The sequence below is a fragment of the Spermophilus citellus genome (assembly GCF_964194105.1).
Source record: "Spermophilus citellus genome assembly, chromosome: 9".
Taxonomy (NCBI): Eukaryota; Metazoa; Chordata; class Mammalia; order Rodentia; family Sciuridae; genus Spermophilus; species Spermophilus citellus.
The window spans coordinates 28,207,585-28,233,057 of record NC_138191.1 but is presented as its reverse complement, the minus strand read 5'-3'; the positions used below and the strand labels follow the sequence as shown (position 1 = coordinate 28,233,057).

General features: G+C 39.9%; 1 protein-coding gene and 2 long non-coding RNA genes across 4 annotated transcripts in view; 1 reads left to right on the top strand and 2 right to left on the bottom strand.

Moving 5' to 3' along the window:
* The window catches only part of LOC308656951, a 30,875-nt gene extending 26,179 nt beyond the window's left edge, over positions 1–4,696 (bottom strand). Inside the window, exons 1-2 of one of the 2 annotated variants that reach the window (XR_014023807.1) lie at positions 4,568–4,696; positions 3,982–4,018 (exon numbers count right to left, since the gene is read on the bottom strand). This is a non-coding gene — a long non-coding RNA (uncharacterized lncRNA). The remainder of the gene's footprint in view (positions 1–3,981; positions 4,019–4,567) is intronic. The other variant, XR_014023808.1, reaches the window with a different exon arrangement.
* The window catches only part of LOC308656941 (uncharacterized protein), an 867,415-nt gene that overhangs the window by 593,021 nt on the left and 248,921 nt on the right, over positions 1–25,473 (bottom strand). The window lies entirely within an intron of this gene.
* LOC308657222 lies at positions 15,019–21,276 on the top strand. The gene is made up of 5 exons (XR_014023886.1): positions 15,019–15,081; positions 15,633–15,768; positions 17,223–17,290; positions 19,723–19,896; positions 20,507–21,276. It is a non-coding gene; the product is annotated as an uncharacterized lncRNA (long non-coding RNA).

The window sequence follows — 25,473 nt, the reverse complement described above, 5'->3', positions numbered from 1 at the left end:
GCAGGTAAATGGATGAAGTTAAAGATAATGCTAAGTGAAGTTAGCCAATCCCAAAAAACCAAATGCCAAATGTTTTCTTCAATATAAGGAGGATGATTCATAGTGGGATAGGGAAAGGGAGCATGAGAGGAATAGATAGGGCAGAGGGGTGGGAGGAGAAGGGAGAGGGCATGGGGTAATTAATGATGATGGAATGTGATGATCATTATTATCCAAAGTACATGTATGAAGACACAAATTGGTGTGAATATATAACCAGAAATATGAAAAATTGTGCTCTATATATGTAATAAGAATTGTAATGCATTCCACTGTCATATATAAATTAAAAAACCGAAATAAGATTTTTATGTATCTCTCAAATCGATTTTTCTTTTTAAAATGTTCTGTTATTCAAACTTGAGAGAAACTGCCTTTTACTACTGCTCTACTAGAGCCTTCATCATTCCAGTACACCCTGACATTTCACACCTGCCTCTTTGTCTCTGTTCTTTCCCCTGCCAGGTATCCTTCCACTTGATGAGTTCTTTCTCCTCTGAAAACCACATTCCGAACTATTCACACTCTCTTTGCATTTTAAATGTATCTATTATTCTGCATTGATAATTTACTAGATTATAGACTAAGGTTTTTTAATATTTATTTTTTAGTTGTAGTTGGACACAATACCTTGATTTTATTTATTTATTTTTATGTGGGATGCCAGGGATCAAACCCATGTCTCTGCCGGTGCTAGGTGAGCACTCTACAGCTGAGCCACAACCCCAGCCTGTAGACTAAGTTTTTACATATCTATTTTACTTTCAAAAACTCTTAAGCAGATTAAGACCTTGCCTGTCCTTGCACTGGATTTCCTACCACTTAGTCTTATCTCTCACAGAAGATACACATCACTAAATATTCATTAAATGAATTGAGTTTATTGAAAAGTCTGTCTGTCTTGATTTCTAAGGTGCTATCTATTGCAATACTATCTTTCAAATTGACAAAAGTTTTTCAGAAAAGAAAACCTACCAATTTAAAAATACATTTTACTTTAAGAAATATTAAAATGGAAAAAGTATTTACGTATCTGAATTGATGTAACCCAACAATGTTTAGAAAGGAGACCTACATATATTAAAATAAATAAAGCATGTGCATAAAATGAATTAATAAAAAACATAAAATATTCCAAAGTAAAACTACATCTTCTGTTTTAGAAAACAGCACTGCATGTAAAAATGTTGCTTTTGTTCAAAAACAGGCTTTTAATTTTAACCCAGTATGTTTTGTCTCTAAGCAGTTTTGCAAAAAAATATAACAGCTTCTATCTCTTGGTTCTTTCGTGATGCTAACTGTACTCCCAAGTAATTATCTCATCTTTTCATCAATTATTACATTTCCCACCTGTGAGTTAGTGATGCCTTTGCTTGGTTGCATATAGGTAGAATTAAGGTTAAGGACAAATGCACATTATTTAAGTGAATTGCAATCATTCATGTTATTAATAAATGGAGGGCAAAAGACCACTAAGGTGAAGTTGAAATTTCTGGAGTTTACCATCCTGTGAAAGTTATTAATCAGCTACATCACAATGGCCTGATTGACCTTAAGAACTCAGAGGACTTCAATTATGTCACAAGGTCTACACTGCCACAACAACTAATACTCTGTCTCTAGAGGGTGAAGGAGGAAATTATGTACCTAGTCTGGTGTTTGAAAATTTATGTCTAATCTGCAGAGGAAAAAAGTTATTTAAGATCTACTTTTTTTAGAGTATTAGCATTGTACCATGTTATATACTCATGTAAATTAGGAAAAAATAAAACAACATTTAATGATAGCACTGCAATCCTCGACTAGAAATTGAAATAATTTTATATTTATTTTAAATGCTAAATATCCACACACTTAATTTCACTTTGATTAAATTTTAATTCTCCAATTTTTATATCTTCAAAATTTTTTCAAAGAATACTAAAAGGATCACAAAATTATTATCTTTAATATTAAGACGTTAACTTAGACACAATATACAATAACATAACTCTTATATTAAACATCCTCCAAATCTAGGCACAAAATCAAAATGCTATTTTCACCCTGTGGCTATTAAGGGAAACAATTAGTCATCAGAGAATCAGTTACCTGTATGAGTGTCATTATTATTATTACAGACTATTATACTTATGTCATAGCACAATAAATTATTTGGTTCATTTATAATTCTTTCAATGAGGGGTATATTACGGAGATCATTTTATAAGAAAAAGATTAGACACACAGTTCCCTAGAACAATGTATAAACAAAACCAAGAACAGTGAATCACTATTTTTTAAAAAAATATGCTCCCAGATACACAGTTCCTTATTGTGTGTGTCTGTTTTCTGTGGGTCTTGCTTCATGACCATTTTATGCAACTTGTGTCCAGTTACAGACAAATGGAGATTTTTAAGGTTGCTAAATGAATGGAATTTGAGTGGTTATTTGACTGCAAAAAAGCATATATAAAAGGTGTAATTATTTAATAGCTAAAAGAACACAAAGCTATTGAGCATAAATCAGCACACACCAAAAAAAAGTCCACAAATGAAATTGATTATGCTCAATATTCATTATAACTAGACAAGCAAAGAACTTTTTACTAGACACCCATATGATTAATAAGAAAATAACTTGTTACACAGGACACTTTTTCAAGAGAGGTATCTATTATGAGATTTGATACTTACCCTCATCTGAAAAACTAAAACTAAGGGAAAAAAGCTGTAACTGCTGTTCTCCATAATGTGGTTCTACCACGAAGATTTTTATTTTAAACTTTTTCTGGTTTTCTTAAGTATTAATGTAAAGCATAAGCTTATTTTTTAGATATTTTTAGATATAGATAAAAACAATATCTTTATTTTGTTTATTTGTTTTTATGTGGTGCTGAGGATTGAACCCAGTGCCTCACATCAGCTACATCACAATGCGAGGCAAGTGCTCTGCCACTGAGCCACAAACCCAGCCCAGCAAAAGCTTACTAACTTAAGAAAATTCACTATTGAATTACAATTTTCTTGACATAAATTTGCATATAACAACGCAGAATAATATTAGAACCACATACATGGTCATCCAAAATTCCTTTTTTAATTTACAGTTTTTTTCTCTCTTTTAAAAAAATGATTTATCAAAACTACACTGAGATTTTATCTCGCTCCAGTTAGAATACCACCCATCAAGAGTACAAATAGTAATAACTGCTGGCAAGAATGCAGGGAAATGGGAACACTTACAGACCCTCGGTGGAATTTTAAATTAATACAATCACCATCGATATCAGTATGGAGGTTCCTCAAGAGTACAGGACCCAGCCACACCACTCCATAGTATTTATCCAGAAGAACTACAGTTAGCATACTTTAGAGATGCATAAATCGTGTTTATAAACATGAAGACATGCATAATCATGTTTATAGCGAAACAGTTAACAATAGCCACGTCATGCAACCAGCCTAGATGTCTGTCACCAGATGAATAAAGAAAATGTGATATATATACATTACACACACACACACACACACGTTTTACTCAGCCCTAAAGAAAAACAAAATTATGTCCCTTGTAGGAAAATAAATGAAATTAGAGAACATCCTGTAATATGAAATAAGCTAGACTCAGAGAGTGAAGGGTCATCTGTTTCCATTCTATGTGGAAGGTAGAGAGAAAAAGGGATAGAGAGAAAAAGGAATTTAAAATTCTACCGAGGGTCTGCAATATCTCATAAAAATAGAAGAGAGAACAGTAGTTTAAAGGATGGGGTCAAGGGGCGGGAGGATGGGAGAGAGCGCGCAAGTCCTGGGGAATGAAATTGACCAACTTGTGCTATGTGCAGGTATAAACATATCACCATGAAGAGGAGGGGGGTCCGCAGAGGAGGCAGCGCTCCTGCGGAGCGGGGTGTACCTGGGAGTAGAGGTCCGCGCCCTGGACGCCCGGCTTGATGCACTTACGACGCTGGAGCTTGGTCTCGCTGCGGCAGACGTCCACCTCGCACACCCGCGCCGCCGTGCTGTCCGCCAGCCTGCCTGCCTGCCGAGGAGCACCACACCGGGGAAGAGGTGGGAAGGAAGAGGGAATGGCAGGGCGAAGGGGAAAAGTCAGCAACCCAGCCGAAAGCGGAAGGGGGAAAGGCGGACGGGGGGAAGGCGGACCCGCCGGGACCACGCTGCGCGCCCCGCCCTCGTCCGCCAGCGCCCACCCCCGCCACCCCACCCCCACCGCGCCACCCCACCCCCACCGCGCCACCCCACCCCCACCGCGCCACCCCACCCCCACCGCGCCACCCCACCCCCACCGCGCCACCCCACCCCCACCGCGCCACCCCACCCCCACCGCGCCACCCCACCCCCACCGCGCCACCCCACCCCCCCACCGCGCCACCCCACCCCCCCACCGCGCCACCCCACCCCCACCGCGCCACCCCACCCCCACACCGCGCCACCCCAGCCCCACACCGCGCCACCCCGCCACACACCCCGGCCTACCCCGGCCTCCGGGCCCAGCACGGGATCGGGTCTCGCTGCGGCAGACGTCCACCTCGCACACCCGCGCCGCCGTGCTGTCCGCCAGCCTGCCTGCCGAGGAGCACCACACCGGGGAAGAGGTGGGAAGGAAGAGGGAATGGCAGGGCGAAGGGGAAAAGTCAGCAACCCAGCCGAAAGCGGAAGGGGGAAAGGCGGACGGGGGGGAAGGCGGACCCGCCGGGACCACGCTGCCCGCCCCGCCCTCGTCCGCCAGCGCCCACCCCCGCCACCCCACCCCCACCGCGCGACCCCAGCCCCACACACCGCGCCACACACCGCGCCACACACCGCGCCACACACCGCGCCACACACCGCGCCACACACCGCGCCACACACCGCGCCACACACCGCGCCACACACCGCGCCACACACCGCGCCACACACCGCGCCACACACCGCGCCACACACCGCGCCACACACCGCGCCACACACCGCGCCACACACCGCGCCACACACCGCGCCACACACCGCGCCACACACCGCGCCACACACCGCGCCACACACCGCGCCACACACCGCGCCACACACCGCGCCACACACCGCGCCACACACCGCGCCACACACCGCGCCACACACCGCGCCACACACCGCGCCACACACCGCGCCACACACCGCGCCACACACCGCGCCACCCCGGCCTACCCCGGCCTCCGGGCCCAGCACGGAATCGGGTCTCGCTGCGGCAGACGTCCACCTCGCACACCCGCGCCGCCGTGCTGTCCGCCAGCCTGCCTGCCGAGGAGCACCACACCGGGGAAGAGGTGGGAAGGAAGAGGGAATGGCAGGGCGAAGAGGAAAAGTCAGCAACCCAGCCGAAAGCGGAAGGGGGAAAGGCAGACCAGCCGGGACCACGCTGCGCGACCCGCCCTCGTCCGCCAGCGCCCACCCCCACCCCACCGCGCCCCGCCGCCCCCACCCCACCCCACCGCGCCCCGCCGCCCCCACCCCACCCCACCGCGCCCCGCCGCCCCCACCCCACCCCACCGCGCCCCGCCGCCCCCACCCCACCCCACCGCGCCCCGCCGCCCCCACCCCACCCCACCGCGCCCCGCCGCCCCCACCCCACCCCACCGCGCCCCGCCGCCCCCACCCCACCCCACCGCGCCCCGCCGCCCCCACCCCACCCCACCGCGCCCCGCCGCCCCCACCCCACCCCACCGCGCCCCGCCGCCCCCACCCCACCCCACCGCGCCCCGCCGCCCCCACCCCACCCCACCGCGCCCCGCCGCGCCACCCCCACCCCGCACCCCGCCACCCCCGGCCTACCCCGGCCTACCCCGGTCTCCGGGCCCAGCACGGGATCGGGTAGCAGAGGAGTCCAGCCTCCTTTTCCTCCGGTTGGGCGCAGTTTTGTGTCCGCACGCAGCTCTCGCGAGCTCGTGGCTCAGGGCGGTGAAGGCCAGCCGGGGGTCAGCGACAAGGGGGCACGCCGTGCCCTCTGGTGCTTTGGAAGACGCTGGCCCAGACGTCCTTACTGACGGAGACTCTAGCGCTCTGCAGGTTCCCACATCCTGCGCGTTGGGCAGATGGAAAGGGCGCTCTGCTTTTCTTCTTTGGTTCCACTGGCCGCTCTGTGCAAAGTAATTTCCTTTTCTATTTCTCACCTATAATATTTGTTCTCGGGCCTAAGGACCACCGCTTGTCACAGAAAGGGGCATCGCAGACCTGTCAGTGGGGCAGCGAGCTAGGGTTTGCCTTTGCCCCCCCCTTTTATTTATTTGTTTGTTTGTTTATGTATAACTTTTACAAACACCACCACCACCACCGCCCGCTGTTCAAAATGCATAATGTTACTAACACAACTACCAGGATTAAATACACTGAATTATTGTATTATCCTGGTAATGTAAGAAGTAAATAGGAAAAAAAAAATGTGTTAATCGTGAAATGTCAGAGTTGAGAAAAGTTTTAAGGGTTATCATTAGCTGCAAACCTGTTGTCTTAAAACTTCCAACTACATTCCAGATCTGCCATTTTCTAAATTGTGCTTGAATACTTCTGTGACTAGGGAAGATAAACTAGTATTTATTGATCACCAACTAAATGCCGTGAACTTTGTTATTTTTTTAACTTTCATATTTAATACACCAGAAAAACTCACATTACTTTTAATAACTTTGTCTTGCTATATAAGCATTACTTGTAAGGTAATTAAAATCAAGTAATAGGGGCTGGGGTTGTGGGTCTGTGGTAAAACACTTGCCTAACATGTGTGAGGCACTGGGTTCAATTCTCAGCACCGCATATAAATAAATAAAATACAGGTCCAACAACAATAAAAATAGTTTAAAAATCAAGTAATAAAAATGTTTATATACACATTTAAGAAAATTAATATATCACAATGAATCTCACTATTATGTATAATTATACTGTATATATTAATTATAATGTAATTTTAGGTAAAACTATCATTTACATATTTTAAAATATATAGAACTTAAATACTCAATTTTATGACAGTTGACAATTTAATTCCTGTAAATCACCACCCAAGCAAAATATGACATTTCTATTACCCAGAATATTTTCTTTTCAATTCTCAATCAAAGGCCATCGTCAAACAATCATCTTTTAAATTTCTGTCTCCATAAATTAATTTTACTTTTCTAGTAAAACAAATGGTTTGTAGTATGAACTCTTTTGTGACTAGCTTCTATGCTTTGCATAATATGTGTGCTACATGCACGTTTCAGCAGTTTCTTTCATCTATTATTGCTGAATACTCTGTTATGTGAATATACTACTCTTTGTTTTATGCAATTTTTTCATACATTATCCTATGGATGGATATTCAGATTTTTTTCCAGGTTTTGATTAGTATAAATAAAACTTCTATGAACATTTATGATAAAATCCTTTTGTTAAAATTCAAGATAGGGGCTGAGGTTGTGGCTCAGCAGTAGAGCACTTGCCTAGCACGTGGGAGGTGCTGGGTTCGAGCCTGAGCACCACATAAAAATAAACAAATAAAATCAAGGTATTGTGTCCAACTACACTAAAAAAAAAAAAAAAAAAAAAATTCAAGATAGGACCCCGTATGATGGTGCATGGCTGTAATCTCAGTGACTCAAGATGCTGAAACAGGAGAATTGCTATTCAAAACCAGCTTGGACATTAGTGAGACCCAGGCTCAAAATAAAAAAATAAAAAAGACTGGGGAGGTAGTTCAGTGGTATAGAATACATCTGGGTTAGCTTCCCAGTACAAAAAAAAAAAAAAAGAAGAAGAAGAAGAAGAAGAAGAAAAAAAATTAAGATAGGACTAGAAGGGAAATTTTTCAATGTGATCATGGTTCCCATGAAAAATCTACAGCTAACCTCACACATAATGGGGAAATATCAATTCTTTTTCTCCTGAGGTAAAAACCAGTAAAGGATGGTTTAATATTAGTATTTCTGTTCCAACACTGAATGAAAACCTTAGTAAATGTAATACTACAAGAAAAAGAAATAAGAGGCATAAAAATTGAAAAGGAAGAAAGATAGTGGGCATCATTCATAGACCACATACTGTTTCTGGAAGATATCTTTATGGATTCTACACCAAATCTCAAAATCTAACACTTGAACTGTATAATGTGATATAATTTAAAGTCAAAATATTAAAGGAAACTTTATTTCTATATAATAGTGTAAACAACTAAAAATGAAATTTATAAAAATATAATTTAAGACAGTAACAAACAACCTCTTAAAGTTGACTTGTTCTCAAACTCTTGTTGTCCGTTTTTGTCCTGCTTTGACCCAGACTTCTAGACCTTTGTTAACATACAAAACTCCATTTCTACTATTCATGATAATCAGCTACAACAACAAAACATGCATATCTGTAGTAAATACATTCAAAGGTTTGTAAGCACAGATGATACCAAGCATGAAAGTGATACAAAAACACATTAAAGAGTTACAGACATTTCTATTTATTTTGAACCATTTTCAATGAATATTATTGCATTAGCTCTTCAGTTTATGTCATCAGTCAATGAAGAGGAAACTAATTACGACAAAGATTATTAAGTTTACGTTGGGCATATTTTTATAGCTGTTTTTCAGAATCAGAAATGTGTGGGATCAGCATCCACTAATCAGACGAAACATTCAGCCTTTGGTTTTTTCGGATTGACTTATTTGCTTAGCATGATATTCTCCAACACCATCCACTTAACTGCAAATGCCATAATTTTGTTCTCTTTTAATGCTGAGTAATATTCCATTGTGTATATATACCAGTTTCTTTTAAAATATTTTTAGTTGTAGATGGACACAATACCTTTATTTTATTTACTTATTTTTATGTAGTGCTAAGGATTGAACCCAGTGCCTCATAGGTGTGAGGCAAGCACTCTGCCACTGAGCCACACAATCTCAGCCCCCCACCAACAGTTTCTTTATCCATTCATCTATTGATGGACATCTGGGTTGGTTCCAAAGTTTAGCTATTGTGAAGTGAGCTGCTATAAACATTGATATGGCTCCATCACTATAGTATGCTGATTTTAAGTCCTTGATCCATAATGGGGGGACATGGGAAAAATGGAGAAACTTTGGATTGGGCAAAGCGGGATGAGGGGCAGGAAAGATGGTGAAATTAGATGGATATCATTACCTTAGGTACATATGTGACTGCATGAATGGTGCAACTTTACATCATGTACACAGAACTGAAATGTGCTCTATTTGTGTACAATGAATTGAAATGCATTCTGCTGTCATGTATAACTAAGTAGAACAACAACAAGAATTGTGTGGGTATATAAACGTGATTTCTATTATTACCAGGTTTTGTTTGTTTGTTTGTTTGGGTCTTTTTGTTTGTTTCCTTGCTTGCTTGCTTTCTCTGTTACTCCAAAAAGGAGTTAGTATAGAGGGGAGACATACAAGGCTGGTACATTCCATATTGTAAGTTGGAATAAGAAAGACACGTGGCAGTCAAAGTTTTTTACCTAGATGGGATGTCAAAGACTATGCAAATTAAAATGTGAGATTAATATAATCTTATTTATATATCCAATTCATTGTGTATGTCATGGGAAACAGCAGTAAATCATTTCCTAGATAGTGCTCATGTTCTATAAAAGACCAATCTAGCCATAACGCTTCCACCCCCACCCCCGCCCACAGTTCTTGATTCTTCTGTGGAAAACCTGCATCACTTTCACATCATGATCAAAGACGAGAAAGGAGAAATATTTTATGCTTCATATTTTCCCATATCATCAAATCACTACCGTTTCAATTCTTTCTCTCTTGAATTCAATGGAGAGATGACCTTTTGGAGTAACATGAATTCAGGAGCTGTATCAATGGTCATTCATCATTTTTCCCTGATACAGAGAAATAATTTAAATATTCATTCAATGAATGTCATTTAGTAACATTAATGCCAAATAGAAAATTTTCTAATTTGCAATTCTGTAACTAAGTAGTACTTTTATATATCATGCATTCATCCTAGACTATGCCAACTAATACGATATCTCAAAAGAGTTCATTCATTAATGCAATGGTCTTAAATAAACTCTAAACTAATATGACAATGGAAATTATAATAAGATTTTAAAAGTCTGGAGACCGTATCTTCAATGACTTCTTTGGGTATTAAAAACAATTTTTTTACCAGAAATTATTTTTAACACTAATTTTCTATTGAACCTGCTAATAATCTCTCATAATTCACAATCCTCACAAAAAGAAAATAAACTAATATTTTATTACTTTAGTGTATACTTAAACAGATATCTTTCTAGCCCTTTAATGAGCTATAGCTGTTTGCCCTGAGAAGTTTTACATTAGAAATTTTTCTAATTTGTCTAAACTCTCATCTGTGAATTTTCTGTTTCCTTATGTCAAAGCAATAAATGTTAAAGTACAGTATATTCCACAGTCACCACACCAAGAATCTAAATGAAAACAGATAGTTTGAAAAACCCAAGTTTCTTTTTGTGTGTAATGGTGCTGGAGATTAAACCCAGGGCCTTGTACAGCAAAGTGAGCACTCTACTAACTGAGATATATCCTCAGCCCTGAGAAACCCAAGTTTCTTAACAGAAACACTTGTGAGAGGTACACTTGCAGGGACAAAGATTTACAAGGCCATAAAGCTAGACTTTTAACCTTTAGGACTCCATTGAGATAAACCCCAGAGATTACTGCATACTATAATTATAAATATGTTTCTTAAATACCAATGTGCTTGAAATTCCATTAAAATTTATTCCACATATACGATGCTTTAAAGAGCTAGAGAATTTTCTGTAGCACTCCATAATGTGTTCATAAATTTTTACTTACTATATTTTGAGGTTATAATAATTCCAGGGGCTGGGCCTGGGGCTTAGCGATAGTGCACTTGCCTGGCACATATGAGGCACTGGGTTCAATTCTCAGCACCACATAAAAATAAATAAAGAAAATAAAGGTCTATCAACAACTAAAAAAAATTCCATTTTTCCCTTGAAAAAAATGGTAGAGATGTTTAAAATTAATATTAATTATGTTTAGTAATGATAATGGTACTTAAAACACTATTTATAGTAATAATACAAACAAATAAAAGGTATTAATTTGTATAATGTACATATTTCATATGGTAGACCAGGACCACAAATGTGAGTTAGATAATTATTGGTCAAAGGCCTATAAATGTATGAATATTTCAATTCTTCAAATAACACTTCAAGTGAAGTAAGTGTTCTGATTTTCTAGTATTAACCTATTACAAATCAAAGGACATTGTTTAAAAAGTTTACAAAATGAACACATAACAATATTAAATGCATAAGGTGGTACATTCTATGTTGAAAACATTGTTTCCCTATAAACACATTTAAAAATCAAAAAACCAAACTGGAATAGTTCCTTCTTCAAAACATGTAAAATTTAAGGAAAATATTTAAAAGTTATAAATTAATTAAAATAATACATTTAATTTGCATATGATAATTGTATATTAAATATTGTTAATTCTCCTTCAATTTTTTGTCTAGGTGTTGGTAAATGCATTTTAGAGTTTTTTTTACACCTAATACATACCTTTTTTTTTCTTTTTTCCCAATTTTCTTTTTTTTTATTGGTTGTTCAAAACATTACATAGTTCTTGATATATCATATTTCACACTTTGATTCAAGTGGGTTATGAACTCCCATTTTTACCCCGTATACAGATTGCAGAGTCACATCAGTTACACTTACATTGATTTACATGTTGACATACTCATGTCTGTTGTATTCAGCTGCCTTTCCTATCCTCTACTATCCCCCCTCCCCTCCCCTCCCCTCTTCTCTCTCTACCCCCTCTACTGTAATTCATTTCTCCCCCTTGTATTATTTTTCCCTTTCCCCACACTTCCTCTTGTATGTAATTTTGTATAACCCTAAGGGTCTCCTTCCATTTCCAAGCAATTTCACTTCTCTCTCCCTGTCCCTCCCACCTCTCATCCTTGTTTAATGTTATTCATCTTCTCATGCTCTTCTTCCCTACTCTGTTCTTAGTTACTCTCCTTATATCAAAGAAGACATTTGGCATTTGTTTTTTAGGGATTGGCTAGCTTCACTTAGCATAATCTGCTCTAATGCCATCCATTTCCCTCCAAATTCTATAATTTTGTCATTTTTTAATGCAGAGTAATACTCCATTGTGTATAAATGCCACATTTTTTTTTTATCCATTCGTCTATTGAAGGGCATCTAGGTTGCTTCCACAGTCTTGCTATTGTGAATTGTACTGCTATGAACATCGATATTGCAGTGTCCCTGTAGCATGCTGTTTTTAGGTCTTTAGGGAATAGACCCAGAAGGGGAATAGCTGGATCAAATGGTGGTTCCATTCCCAGCTTTCCAAGAAATCTCCATACTGCTTTCCAAATTGGTTGCACCAATTTGCAGTCCCACCAACAATGTACAAGTGTACCCTTTTCCCCACATCCTCACCAGCACTTGTTGTTGTTTGACTTCATAATGGCTGCCAATCTTACTGGAGTGAGATGATATCTTAGGGTGGTTTTGATTTGCATTTCTCTGACTGCTAGCAATGGTGAGCATTTTTTCATGTAATTGTTGATTGATTGTATGTCCTCCTCTGAGAAGTGTCTGTTTAAGTCCTTGGCCCATTTGTTAATTGGGTTATTTGTTATCTTATTATCTAATTTTTTGAGTTCTTTATATACTCTGGATATTAGGGCTCTATCTGAAGTGTGAGGAGTAAAGATTTGTTCCCATGATGTAGGCTCCCTATTTACCTCTCTTATTGTTTCTTTTGCTGAGAAAAAACTTTTTAGTTTGAGCAAGTCCCATTTGTTGATTCTAGATATTAATTCTTGTGCTATGGGTGTCCTATTGAGGAATTTGGAGCCCGACCCCACAGTGTGTAGGTCGTAGCCAACTTTTTCTTCTATCAGATGCCTTGTCTCTGGTTTGATATCAAGCTCCTTGATCCATTTTGAGTTAACTTTTGTGCATGGCGAGAGAAAGGGATTCAGTTTCATTTTGTTGCATATGGATTTCCAGTTTTCCCAGCACCATTTGTTGAAGATGCTATCCTTCCTCCATTGCATGCTTTTAGCCCCTTTATCAAATATAAGAAAGTTGTAGTTTTGTGGGTTGGTTTCTGTGTCCTCTATTCTGTACCATTGGTCCACCCGCCTGTTTTGGTACCAATACCATGCTGTTTTTGTTACTATTGCTCTGTAGTATAGTTTGAATTCTGGTATCGCTATACCACCTGATTCATACTTCCTGCTTAGCATTGTTTTTGCTATTCTGGGTCTTTTATTTTTCCATATGAATTTCATGATTGCTTTCTCTATTTCTACCAGAAATGCCATTGGGATTTTGATTGGCATTGCATTAAACCTATAGAGAACTTTTGGTAATATCGCCATTTTGATGATGTTAGTTCTGCCTATCCATGAACAGGGTATATTTTTCCATCTTCTAAGTTCTTCTTCAATTTCTCTCTTTAGGGTTCTGTAGTTTTCATTGTATAAGTCTTTTACCTCTTTTGTTAGGTTGATTCCCAAGTATTTTATTGTTTTTGAGGATATTGTGAATGGAGTGGTTGTCCTCATTTCCATTTCAGAGGGTTTGTTGCTGATATACAGGAATGCCTTTGATTTGTGCGTGTTGATTTTATGTCCTGCCACTTTGCTGAATTCATTTATTAGCTCTAATAGTTTCTTTGTAAACCCTTTTGGGTCTGCTAGGTATAGAATCATGTCATCTGCAAATAGTGATAATTTAAGTTCTTCTTTTCCTATTTTTATGCCTTTAATTTCTTTCGTCTGTCTAATTGCTCTGGCCAGTGTTTCGAGAACTATGTTGAACAGAAGTGGTGAGAGAGGGCATCCCTGTCTTGTTCCAGATTTTAGAGGGAATGCCTTCAACTTTTCTCCATTCAGATACATACCTTTTAATAGATTCAAATGGGCTGTAATATATTTAACCTAATCTAATTATTTGCTTAGTTTAAAACTTTTTTTTACTTTCCCTTGTTTTTACTTAAATAATTGAGTTTTTGTTAGAACTTTTAACAAACATAGTAAGAGCTTGGTCATTTAAAAAAATTAGTTTCACAAAGCAAGTGGCAAAATCAATCAAACTATAACTATACGAATTATTATAAAGGAGTCTGAATGACTCCTGCCCTTTCCCCCACCCGTTATAGATATGCATGAAAATGTAAAGGACTACATGGAATTCATTTAAAGCTTTCTAATTATTTCTCTCTGTTTGGCTGACAGAGTACTAAAGCTGAGGCTCAGCAAGCTCAAGAAATCTGGTCTCCCAGCATCCACAGAAGAGTTTTGCTGCAGTTTCAAAGTCAATGTCATTAAAATAAATCCTTGATAAAGAGTAAGCTACCAGGCAATCAACACAGAACAACTTCCCAAGGAAAATAATATTCTAGAACTTCTCAGAATTAAAATTTTAGAGAACTGAAAATGAGGAAGTAAAAACCAGTTTTCTGCCTCCTTCAAGCCCTAAATACTGGCCAGGTTTATTTCACTAAATCATCTGAGCTCATCTACTTTTTCTCAGAGTTGAGTGCACAATCCTATTAAGGTCTCTTTCTGTCTCATGAATTGACTAAAATCTTCACTTGTATTCAAAATTTGGAGGATCTGGTATAAACTATTTCCATTTTTTTTTACTCACAGCTCTTCTTTATCTACTTTACGTATTTCAGTTCCATGTAAGAGGTTCCTCATATACTAAGATGCATTCCTTGAACTTATTTCTTATAGTTCTCTTTAGCTAGAATTTCCCTTTTGCATGACCAAATACTATCATTTCTTTCAGGATCTGCTAAAAGTCTTCTCCAGTATCTTGGAGAGAATTTATAGCTTCACTCTTGTAAATTTTCTTGGGACATTTATCTACTTCTTCTGCCACTAAACATTTTTTTTCTTGTATACAAAATTTAAGATGGTTTTCTCTCTTGCAGGAGGAAAACAAGGAGAATATGTATATATTCATGTAACCAAGAATACAGTAAGATCTGAATAAATGATGAATGAAAGAATCAAAGGTAAATGGATGTATTAAAAAGTTATTTTCTTCAAGTGACAAGAATTTTTGGCTAGAAGATTAGCAGTGGAATAGAAATTAGCCAAATAAGGATAAACTGAGTATTTGTACAAAAAAGATAAAGATGAAAGTGCCAAGCTGAGGTTGTAGCTCAGTGATAGAACACTTGCCTCACACATATGGGTTCTATCCTCAGCACCACATTAAAAAAAATAAATAAATAAAGATATTGTATCCACCTACAACTAAAATATAATAATAAAATAGATTGAAGTGTCAATCATATAGGCAGAAAAGTTTCTACTGAGAAGTTTACAATTTCATTAAATAGACATTAAATGGGCATGTAAGTCATGTCCAAAGTATTGTAATTCAATATAAAAGAATCAAATTCATTTATTTTATATGGAAAAGAAAAGTATTTTCATGTTTTGGGTCAAACATGATGAGACCTTCCTAGAAGTACTGAAAGATGTATACTTAGCTTAGAAAAACAAAGAACACAAGATCAGATATTTTTATGTTTCATGGATTTTCTTTTTTACTTTTTAGAATAAGAGGGAATATTACATTATTACACAGGCCTCCCTGACCTCTTAAAGACTGAGTTGGGATGGGTGTCATAGGCATCACCTCCCTGGTCTTCAGCAAAGCCCACAGGATGGTATCTCTATTTTGCATGAATTAGGTAAGACCTTGTCCCCTTCGGTTTTCTACCTCTGTCCTTGATCTTCTTTGCCAAAATGTGGGTATATAGAAGTATTTATATATATCAAAACATATGACAATTTAGCATCTGTAATAGATTGCATTCAATTAGAGCCCTTTTTATGGTCACCTCACTAATTTTTACTAAAAGATTACTAATGTTCATGTAAAACATGAAAAAAATTCAGTGAAACTGATAGTGTGAACTTGGAGGTCTAGATGCTCAGATCTGTGGCCTCATGCAGTGGGAGAAACGGTAGGGCTCTCCTGTCCTGGACTCAGTTCTGTCCAACCCTCTCTTCCACTCCAGATGATCAGTGATGCCTGTTCAGCAAGTGCCCATGCCTCCTGGGCATGCAAGTCTTGGCACATGGCCTGTAGGGTCCCGCTCCACATCCAGTCCCAGCTCACACATACTGTTGTGCAGCCTTCGCAGGAATTGTTTTTGTGGCGGTGGAAGGCTTGTTGAATACTCAGGATATACAACAGCCTTTTAATTTGGGAGCCTTGTTGTCATTCAGATGTGTACCTCTGCAGGTGTACAGAGGATCAGATTCTACTGTCTGTGGGTTGTACTTGCCAGACAGGTCTTAAATTGTATGATTTTTGAAGAACTTCATATACTTTCTTGGAGACAGGTTAGCCATTTCTTTAATATCCATTTAAAATCTATTCATTTTATGTTAGTAGGAGTGTTAACTTGTCACCACACAGGACTTGACTTAAAACAAAATTTAAAACTTTTTGTGGCTTGTATGTGTAGGCTGGGCATGGTGGTGCATACCTGTAATCCCAGCTGCTCAGATGGCTGAGGCAAGAGGATGGCAAGTTCAAAGCCAGTCTCAGCAAGGGCAAGGTGCTAAGCAACTCAGTGAGACCTTGTCTCTACATAAAATACAAAATAGGGCTGAGGATGTGGCTCAGTGGTCAAATGCCCCTGAGTTCCATCCCCAGTAACCCCCTCCCCCCAGAAAAACATAAAGCTTCATAATGATGTTGTTTTTTTTTTTTTTTTTTTTTTTTTTTTTTTTTTATTGAACACATTAACCAGCTGTGAAACACAGACCTTTAGCAATTCCAGGCCAAGAATTTCAGGATAGACTGTAAAGTCATGTATTTTGAAAAGCAGTGTTGGGTTATGAAAAAACACTCAAGTTGCTTGTGAAGTTAAGCTAATTTAAAAGATGTATAAATGTTCTTGAAAAAAAAAAAAGAGATCCCTGGCCCATAGTTAGTAAGTAAAGCAGTCAGGGTGGAGTCTGGGACACTCTCATTCCCAGTTCAGAGTGATGTCGTTTAACATGGGGCCTTCTGTCACAGTCTCCTTCTCAGATAGATGCTTCCCCTTCATCCTGAGGTTGTTTTCAATCAGGAGGAAAGGACTGTTGGACTGCTATGACTTTTCATCCTGTGTATCTTCTGTGACCCACTCAGGCAGTCCTGATATTGCCATACCCTAAATCTGACATGGAAAACAGAAGAGCTGGTCAAAAGTTCACTTGGTGAGTGGAACATCCTGAGATCCAGGAACCTTGGAGCAGCAGCTCAGTGTAATAAGAGTCTCTGGCAACTTTACATGGGCTGTTTGAGGACAAGCCACTCTGCCAACCTATGCCCCTCAGCCAGTAGCTAGCTCATGGAGGTCCTGCCCCTGGTGGCTGTCAGAGTCTTCCTGGGTGAGAAAGTCCTTCAGATACTGGTTGAGTATAAATGACACATCTTTCCACTGTTGTAATTTCCTCCTTATCTCTGGGACAGCTCCTGGGTTTCATCTTGAATGAGCATGCTGAATTCTCTGAAGTGGAATAGAGAGAAATTTAAGACTGCAGAGTTGCACAGTAGATTATCTGGGCTTTGAGAAAGATTTTGGTGAGAACATGCCCAAGGATCTTTCAAAGGAGAATTCCCATAGCCTATGGGAAAATGGTGGGGGGAGGTAAAACAAAGGCCCTCCCCTATATGAGAAAGTGCTGAGTAAGATTCCTAGACATCTCCCTAGATATTCTCTAATCATGAATCAGGTGTCTTCCTGAATCTCCTTCATAAAGATGTCCCTTCAGTTCTCATTCCACTATGTGGAAATCTACATAGTGCACTGTGCCTGGATGCAATATTAACCACACACATAAATGTGATTCACACAGCTGTAGTTACCTCCCAAGCACATAATTAATGATGTCATTACCCTCTTCACATTCTGAGAAGAGACAGATGTGCCTTCCTCAGTGGTCAGCTGGACATGCTGTTGTGGACCTTGCCTTCAGAAGAGTAGGCAGGCCTACACCAAGGATAACAGAAACTTCAGTCCTAGGCTCTATGCAGGAACCCTCACCTCTTGAAATCTCCCCAAATACATGACATTTGATTATCCTCAATTTATAGATGATGAAAGAGAAGTTCAAAGATGTAGGAAATATCATGGAAGAGCAATTAAATGAATTTGGCAGTCAGAATCACTTCTATCTCCAAATCTTAGACCACTTTAATTACTGTAGCTACAGTTGCTTAAGTGAGATACTAAGCTGGACGTGAAGCACTGATTCCTTGTACACACAGGAAGGCCCCCAAGGACCACAGGGCTGAAGGTTTCCTTGTGCTCAGAATTTCAAGAAAAAAGCAAACCGCTCCAAGATAAAAAATTGCATCTGGATGCTCTTGAGTGAAGTATAATCTTATGACTATAAGTACCTTGAAAGAACTATGTCCAAATTAATAAAATTTGTGTTAAATGAGAAGCACTAGAACAAGGCACTATTGGTGTTTACTCTATGCCAGTTACTGATGTAAGTAAGATCTTTAAGTGAATTAACACATAAGGACACTGCAACTCAAAGATGTAAGTATCATTATATACCATATGGGCAGAGTAGGAAATTGAGGTGCAGCAAACAGAAAACCCTTTATTAGCACCCAGGAGATTGGCCTGTGCTCATATGCTATACATAGTTAACCAAACAGATTATTTGGGATATTTTTCTTTTTCAACTTCAAATTTCTTCTCTATATTTATAATATGATTCTGAGGAAATACATTAATTGTGGAGAGTGGTGACTTGGACAATGGTCTTTGACTGCCTCAGAGCTGTGACTGCACTTTGCCCTGGGAACATTCTGTGCAAAGGTTGAGGACAAGATTGCCCAGAAGTTATGGTAAAGCCCTGCTTAGGAAGTTTTGTGCAAAGGCATGAAACTATATCAGTTTTGAACTTGAGCTCAGACACCAGCTGCAGGGGATAGAAAATTCTGAGCATAACAAGATAATAACAATTTTTTGTGAGTGCTGCAAACTTCAAGCCGTCTTGCTTTGCAGAAACTTCCCTACAAATAACCTATTGATGATAAAACCTATATAAAAATGAGCTGTCCTAGCTCTGGGTCATGATTCCTCCATCAGAGGTTGGTGTCCCATTTGGTCCCAGCTGTCTCTATAAATGTTTGTGTGGGTGGAGACAATTAATAAAATATAGTCTTCCTTATTCCAAACCTCATTTCTTGAATTCTTTAGAATGCTTCTATACTTACTTTTTTGGGTATTCCTTCCCTATTAAAAATTATACCACTAATTTCTGGAAAAAAAAGTTGGTGAAGGAGGCAAATTTGAGCTCAGAAGTGGTAAGGTTCTTTCTAACCATAGTAATTAGCACAGGTCCTTATTTCCATGATTCCTTTAGTCCTACCAGCCCACTGTACTGAACAGGCAAATGGGCTTCTATTGCTGGGCTGACAGTGGGAGGGAAGGCCCTGCCCTTCAGAACAGCTTGTGTTTCCCTGGGGATGATGGTCTCCTCCACCTACCCTCATTCTCATCTTGACCTTATGTACCATAGTTCAGAACATACAGCAGCTTCTGGACCTGCTGGCCATCCTCCATCCCTGAAAGTTCCCCAGCTCAAGAACAGACATAAAGGGTGCTAAATATTTTTTAATGTCCCAGAAACACCTGCATCTGCACTACATGGAGAAGGTACTTCTGCATTCATAAGAAGAGCCTGCATCCCAGGAAGCAGGGATTTCCCCTCAACAATAGCATTCCTGATCTTCATGGTGTCACTTCTGGATACCACAGTTTCTGTTAACAGCAGACTGCTCTTCAGCTCCTTTAAAAAAGGTACTGTGCACTGTCACATTGGTTCCCACCATAACTAGATAATGCTGTCCAGTTACTACTCAACAGAAGTTTAAACTGAATGGATGATCATTAGTTGCAGTCCATTAGACAAACATATTGTTATATGACTTTAGAATCTGAAATGGTTTAGAGATGACCCTGCTAAACATGGAGTAAGCTATTCTTGAAGATGAAAAGGCATTTCCATACCTCCAGCAGAAATCGGTAGCTGGGAATTAACCCTACTATTCCCACCCTACACCTCACTTAAACTAGAAGTTGCTGTGCTGTTGTTGCCTCATTATGCCATTGTCAGTAAATTAAAGGCAAAATATCAACCTATACTTCTAAAAAATGTGCTAATGATGGGATTTATTTTGAAGAAAGAAAGGAGATTTAATTCAAAATCTTGTTTCTCAAGAGAGGAAACAGATGATCGATCATACCTCACATTGGTGACTGAAAAACTATTTGCAACATATGGTATTTCTGCAGTTGGTTGGCCAGGGAGTAGGCTGTAAAATTAGACATAAGGAAATTTCTCTTTGAGGTCTTAGAACTACTGTTTTCTCTCGTCCAGTTGAGAGTGAAGTTCCTGGTTGTTTTCTAGGAGGTTCATTCTGCCCCTGGATCAGGTGAAGAACTTACAGACACAACCATGATGACATTTGTGGCAGAGGAGATGCAGACAGGGACTGCAAAGAAGAAGCCCAAACATGTAACAGGTTAAAAACAAATTAAATCAAGTAGCGTGCTGTAATGATAAACTTACTGATAAGAAAAGGTTAATCAACACCCGAAACACTTGAGAGTCCTCAACTCCCCAAAACAAGGATCCAGATGCCAGACATCAGACCTGAAAAGCCTCTGCATGTAGTTTAGACTCAGATAGTGAAGAGGTAGGGCCAAGTGTTCTTGGTAGCAAGAAGTGTAACAGAATTAGAAGGTGGGAGATGTCGTGGAATGTGCAGAGCTCTTGCTTTCCAATTGCCTCATCCAGCCTGATCCACAGGACACCTGCTGTCTTCAGAATGTCTCCACGGATATGGACCTCTCATTCATCTTCGAGGATAAATACTTCACAGTTGTATACCTCATGCCAATACCACCACCTTCCCTTTTATACCACCCTCCCAAACTAATCTTATTTTACCTTTCTTCTACATGGGGATGCTGAGACTCCTCAAAGCACAAATGGTTTCCCAATAAGTTATATATTCTTCAGGACTACCCAGAAGTGTCCTTATCCTTTCCTTAAGATTAAAAGTCAATCTTAAGGCTTTTCCTCAAGTGAAAAATACAAAACTGTCAATGTAAAACTGGCATGTTGTTTTTCCTCTGAATATCCACCTACCATGTTTAAATCCATTAAAAATATAATACAAAGAGCACTGTGTAACACTAAGTGAAAAACTGAGTGTTTGAAGTTGTTTTCTGCCTATATCAGTATTATTTTTGTTAAAATCAATTTTATGTTGGCCCCTTTTCTCTAACTGGGACATATGTTGGAGTTTCATTAAGTCTACATCAAGTTTGACATTACTACTTCTTAACCTCCTCCTCTGTGTCTGGTTGCTTGGCTTTTGTTTCTTAATGTCACTTAAACATTGAACTTCATACTTGTTAATTATGGATTTTATTCTGTCCCTAAGAGAGCTCTGAATAGGTCAATGTGATTAAAACTTTATGTATGTAACTTTGAATACACGTAAACACCACTCATGATGCTATTGTTGTTTTTGATCAGATTTGTCACATATTGAAAAACAGAGGGTCTATCAGAAATTTTTGTGGACATTGATCAAAAAATCTGTGTGGTTTTTCTCACCCCTTATAATCTTCAAATTACTCTGTGTAAGGATTTCCTGCTGAGAATTATTGAAAGCTTGAAAGAAATTCCTGATTTCAAGAAGAACATTTGCTATTGGACCAGAAAAATATAGGATAAATTTGGCAGAGAATGGTTATAGAGAAGAGGTTACAAATTTAGTGTCCATTGAGTCAAAAGTTTCTCCTTCCTCCTATGTCTCCTACCCTGGGATGCCTTTCCTTTCCTGGCCCTAGAGCCCCAGCCATTCTTCTAACTTGTTTAAGTGCATGAGGGGCTACAGGTTTCTGTGAGGTCAGCTGAAGTATCTGCTATTTAGTAGAGTGACACCAATTGGGTCGCTTGGGAATGTATTTGTTCCAGAAGTCATTAGGAGCTGCTAAGTGCAGTAAATATTTTTTTTCATTAGGGGATAATTAAACCCCACTAATAAATGGAATTTCTCTGATTCCCTTTTTGAGTAGGATTAGACATGGTTGGATTGATACTGTACAAACAGGTATTCAGACTTTTCCAGACCACTCCTGTGTGGCTTCTCTTGATTTTGCTACTATCTAAATATAAGCTGTGAATGGGACATGTGGAGGGGACTCATGCTAATTATTTGTGAACTCTCAACTGTGAGACACTCATGAAAGAGGTTTTCCAGATTCCTCTTGTCCTAAATCCTCATGTGATAGAGTCCAGTGGACTCTCCTATTCATTGCAGTCTCCTATCACCAGGTTGCATATTGTTGTCTACTATCGATGTTCTCACCTACTGAGAACCCTGGATGAATTTGCAGCTGAGATTTTAAGCTGTTTTCAGTGAGGACTGTTATATCCTTCCTATGTATCTCCCAGTGTAAGCAGCATAATGCTGATCTCATATTCCTTCGACTTTGGCAGTACCTTTAGTATTTCATAACCCAAGTTTGCTGATGTGGGATCACTCCAGTTATGGAGTGGTTTTGGATCAACCAGTCTAATCCCAGGCCTGCAGGAATAGTCCTAGACATTCAGCAATTAAGTTGGAGGTACTACTTCACTTGGCCTCCCCAGAAGAAATCCTCAAAGGATTCTGACAGGAGAAAAATCCATGCCTCTTTGTCCTCTCAGAGTGTGGTAGCCGTTCCTATGATGGACTGTAGGTATGCTAATGGTGGGCAGGCATGGCAGGAAGGAGAAGAAAAGGGGGCAGGAGCCAAAGAGAGGAAGAGCAAAAGCTGAAGAAGAATAGATGTAAAAATAGTTAGAGCAAGCTGGGAAAAATGGGTGAGGGGGAAGTCAGAAAAATGGCAGAAGCAGAGACAGGGACTCAGGAATTAAAAATGGGCAAGAGGAAGAAGAGGAATTCCAGTTAGTAGAAATCTTTTTTACAAAAGCCATCAGTGTGGACCTGGGATCCTCAGGAGGCGGTGCTTATCTAGCTGGCCAAGTCTGTGCCATTAGCCCCAGCTTGGTCATTATGGGAGACCAGAAGCCCAAAAGGGCAGAGGTAGCAGCCCGTGGGGGTTTGCCCCTGGAAAGGGCCTCTTAGCAGGTCTTGGCCATGGTGTTGCAAGATGTTATGGCTGCCCACATGGTCCCCCTGGTCCCCTGAGTCCTCCATTCCACAGCATTAGGGGATAATTAAAACCCACTAATACATGGAATTCCTCTGACTTCCCTTTTTGAGTAGGATTAGACATGGTTGGATTGATACTGTACAAACAGGTATTCAGACTTTTCCAGACCACTCCTGTGTGGCTCCTCTTGATTTTGTTACTATCTAAATATAAGCTGTGAATGGGACATGTGGAGGGGACTCATGCTAATTATTTGTGAACTCTCAATTGTGAGACACTCATGGAAGTGGTTTTCCAGATTCACATGCCCCACCACCCCAACAGGTCAAGTGACTTTCACAGGCCAGGCCTCCTGACCCACTGCATTTGTGCAGAGAACGCTTGATTCCCATCCATTGGCCTTCTTCCACTCTGAGGCGGCAATGAAGGGTAACCCCTGTCCCAGAGGACAGCCCTTTCCCAAAGGTGACCCTGCCCCCCAACCTACCCTGGTGGTGATGCTGATCCCAGACTCCCAACTTAGGACTTTACAGATGAAAGCTGCCCATTTGCTGTCCCATCACAAAGAGTTGAGCCTACCATGATGGTTCACCAGCCAATGCCTACATCTAAGGACCTAAAACCTCCATTCCAGCCATCCACCTTTCCTGCAAACTTTCCAGAGAGCCCACCACCAGCCTCAGATTCTGCTCTGGAGCCCCTATCCATCCCATCACCATCCAGTCTTTTATATCTCAGTGTCAGTCCCTGGGGCTTGGCCCCCCTCTTCTGTTCTGTCTGCTTCAAGCTGGAGAGTTTTGCTGACATATTCCACAAGTCCAACAAGACCCTGTGGGCCCTGCCCCCATCATCTCCCATGAAACTGGAGTTGAAGATTGCTATCTCAGAGACTGAGCAGTCCTGGGCTGAGGGCACTGCATAGTTTGAAATGAAATTAAAAAATTAAAAAATCAATCATTCAGAGGTCCACTCAGAGTCACCGTGTTAGAGAATAGCTTAAAGACCTGGATGGTCCATAGCAACATTTTTCTTCAAACCAAATTCTGATGGAATCTCCAGTACTTTGTTCAAACTGAACTGAAATAGTTATGAAGAGCTAGCCCTTCTATAAAAGAAGTTTGCAAAGATTTTCAAATAATTTATTGTTCAAAGGAATTGGTCAATGGATCTGAGGAGATGGCTATGGCAGTAGCAACAGAGGTTTAGAATGTTCCCAACTTTCCCATTAAAATACAAAAAAACAGCCTACTTTAAAATTCATAGACCATGTCTATAACAATAACAAATTACCAAGTATCCAGGTAATTATGAATACAAAAATAGAGGCAGGTGGGGCAGACCACCAATAGCTACAAGATGTGCATTAGTGCAGAAAGAAGCAGAAGGAAACATTAGAAGTCTATGGACTGAGAACAGGAGAACCTCAAAGCCAGAAGATATTCTTGGAAATAACAGCAGACCAATTTAAGGATCAGGGGTGACACTGGGAGTTCTGCTCAATCTGATATGTATAAGCACAAAGATCATAAGAAAAGACCCAAGACTGTACATTGAAATTGACCATCCAGGGGTCTTTTCCAGAACAGAGTATCTTACTGGGAAGAAACTGTTAAATTAAGAAGTGCAGGAACAATAAAGATGAAGAAACAAAATGTACAGATCAAACTCCACATCACGTAAAATGACAAGAATAGAATCTTAATTAGAATAAGTTATATTCCATTTATGTATAATCTGTTAAAATACATCCTACTGTCATGTATATCTAAAAAGAACAATTTTTTAAAAAAGTGAATCTAGGGGAAAATGACAAGAAATCTCATGGTGTCATAAAAATAAACAAACCAAAAGAGGGAGTTCTATAAAGTTGAAGCACTATCTTAATGAAGTCTCCTCCAACATTTCAAAAAAAATTAAATTAACATAAGAACAAGCAGCAGAAAAGCACTAAGGTCTATGTCTCAAATAGTTGCAATAAAAGAAAAAACAAGAAGCAAAGTGGCATCCCCTTAGTTCAGGCTGCTTAACAGAATTCTCTCCAGTTATGGAAATGTTGTGTATGTGAAGCATCCAACACATGTAGTTATAAACTAGTGTGCCAAATGCTTAATTTTATTAAATTTTAATTTTTTAAAAAATTTAACTAGTTATGTGAGACTAAAGTCATTATGTCAGACAGCAAAACTCTAGTAAATAAAAATA